The sequence below is a fragment of the Penaeus vannamei genome, chromosome 7 (assembly GCF_042767895.1).
Source record: "Penaeus vannamei isolate JL-2024 chromosome 7, ASM4276789v1, whole genome shotgun sequence".
NCBI classification, from domain to species: Eukaryota; Metazoa; Arthropoda; class Malacostraca; order Decapoda; family Penaeidae; genus Penaeus; species Penaeus vannamei.
Window position 1 is genome coordinate 854,786 of NC_091555.1, and position 2,500 is coordinate 857,285.

The following is a 2,500-nucleotide window of genomic DNA, read 5'->3' on the forward strand; positions in this document are numbered from 1 at the left end:
ATCACTCTTATCATCACTCTTCACACCTTTAATAACTATCCTCATCACAACCTATTGATAATGAAATGGATCTTTTTTTCCCAAAGGGTTAAAAAAAATCATGTTAATATAAAGGTGTTAATATATTCCGTTTGCGATTCATGACCCAGGCCGGTAATTTGCATAGAAATTGTGCCCATCATCCGCATGTGTAAATACAAAGCACATATTACTCCATCTAGCGGAAGTGGGTTTGTTTGTAAGGCTGTCTGCGGGTACATTCTCCTCTGTCTGTGGCTGTGTGGATGCGGGATCTGGTTCCTGCGGGGGAGCTTTTTCTCGCTCTTGCTTTGTCTGTCTGTTTGTCTGTGGCTTAGTTCGTGTGCTTCTGTATGTCTGTGTATGTCTGTGTGTGTGTATGTGTGTGTGTCTCTCTCTTTCTCTCTCTCTCTCTCTCTCTCTCTCTCTCTCTCTCTCTCTCTCTCTCTCTCTCTCTCTCTCTCTCTCTCTCCCTCTCTCTCTCTCCCTCTCTCTCTCTCTCTCTCCTCTCCCCCTCCCCATTCTCTCCCTCCCCTCCCTCTCTCTCTCACTCCTACACGTACACATCCACACACTCCCCCCCTCTCCCTTCCTCTCTCTCTTTCTCATTATATCTGTGCAATCCAGAGAGACATTTAGACGTGTCATGGCCTGTCTAACGTACGGACAATGCAAGTAGTGATTTTAGTGATAATGATAGTAATGATAATGATGATAGTCATGGTAATAGAAATGGTAATGGTAATGATTATAGTAACCTTAGTGATGTAGATGATAATGGCAGTGGTAATAATAATAATGATAACAATAGCCTAATAATGATAATGATAGTAGCAACAAAACTAGTAATAATGATAATGATAAGAAAGAATAATAGTAATGGCAATGAAAGAGTAATTATGATAATAAAAACAGAAATGATAATTGGAATACATTGACAACAGAACGAATAAAGATGATGATAATATAAGAAGATAGGACTGAGAATGATGATAATAATAAGAAAAAATGTTTATAATAATAATGATGATGATAGCAAAAAAAAGTATATATATATATATATATATATATATATATATATATATATATATATATATATATATAAGAATATTAATGATAGTAATAACAATAATAACCAAAATAATGATAACAATAATGATACTAATATTGATATTGATAACAAGAATAAGAATGATGATGATGATCCAATAACAATGACAATAACAATAACAATAACAAAACAACAAACAATAACAATAACAAAACAACAAACAATAACAACAACAGTAATGATTATTATGATAACAATAGTAATAATAACGATAACAATAAATTTTGCAAAAATAAAAGAAAAAGAAAGACAGAAAAGAGTTGAACCCTCCCAGCACATAATAACACGCCCCCCCCTCCCCCAAAAAAAGAAAAAAATAGAACATTTCTCTGCAAATGACCCCCTTTTCAAGCATGTCGCCATTTGCAACTGTCTGGCCGGGCAAAATTAGGAGCTCGTGGCCAACATTTACAAATTAGGACAAGTCTCCCACGCCCGCGGGTTATATCTGTCTCTGCTCGCCGACATGCAAGAAAAAGAAAATAATTCACCGCCTCATGACGACATGATTTCCACGAATGACACAGCTTTTGCCATTAAGTTCTAGATCTTCATGAGTCAAGGTGCCACTCCGCCATGCTAGTTTGGGCCTCGTCAGAAAGTCCTCGTTGCAGGCGATCTATGACCCCCCCGTGCTGTGGGCCCCCGTGCTGTGGTCCTCCGTGCTGTGGGCCCCCGTGCTGTGGGCCCCCGTGCTGTGGGCCCCCGTGCTGTGGGCCCCCGTGCTGTGGGCCCCCGTGCTGTGACCCCCGTGCTGTGACCCCCGTGCTGTGGGTCCCCGTGCTGTGGGTTCCCGTGCAGTGGGCCCCCGTGCTGTGAGCCCCCGTGCTGTGAGCCCCCGTGCTGTGGGTCCCCGTGCTGTGGGTCCCCGTGCTATGGGTCCCCGTGCAGTGGGCCCCCGTGCTGTGGGCCCCCGTGCTGTGGGCCCCCGTGCTGTGGGCCCCCGTGCTGTGGGCCCCCGTGCTGTGGGCCCCCGTGCTGTGACCCCCGTGCTGTGACCCCCGTGCTGTGGGTCCCCGTGCTGTGGGTCCCCGTGCTGTGGGCCCCCGTGCTGTGGGTCCCCGTGCTGTGGGCCCCCGTGCTGTGGGTCCCCGTGCTGTGGGCCCCCGTGCTGTGGGTCCCCGTGCTGTGGGTCCCCGTGCTGTGGGTCCCCGTGCTGTGGGCCCCCGTGCTGTGGGTCCCCGTGCTGTGGGTCCCCGTGCTGTGGGCCCCCGTGCTGTGGGTCCCCGTGCTGTGGGTCCCCGTGCTGTGGGTCCCCGTGCTGTGGGCCCCCGTGCTGTGGGTCCCCGTGCTGTGGGTCCCCGTGCTGTGGGCCCCCGTGCTGTGGGTCCCCGTGCTGTGGGTCCCCGTGCTGTGGGTCCCCGTGCTGTG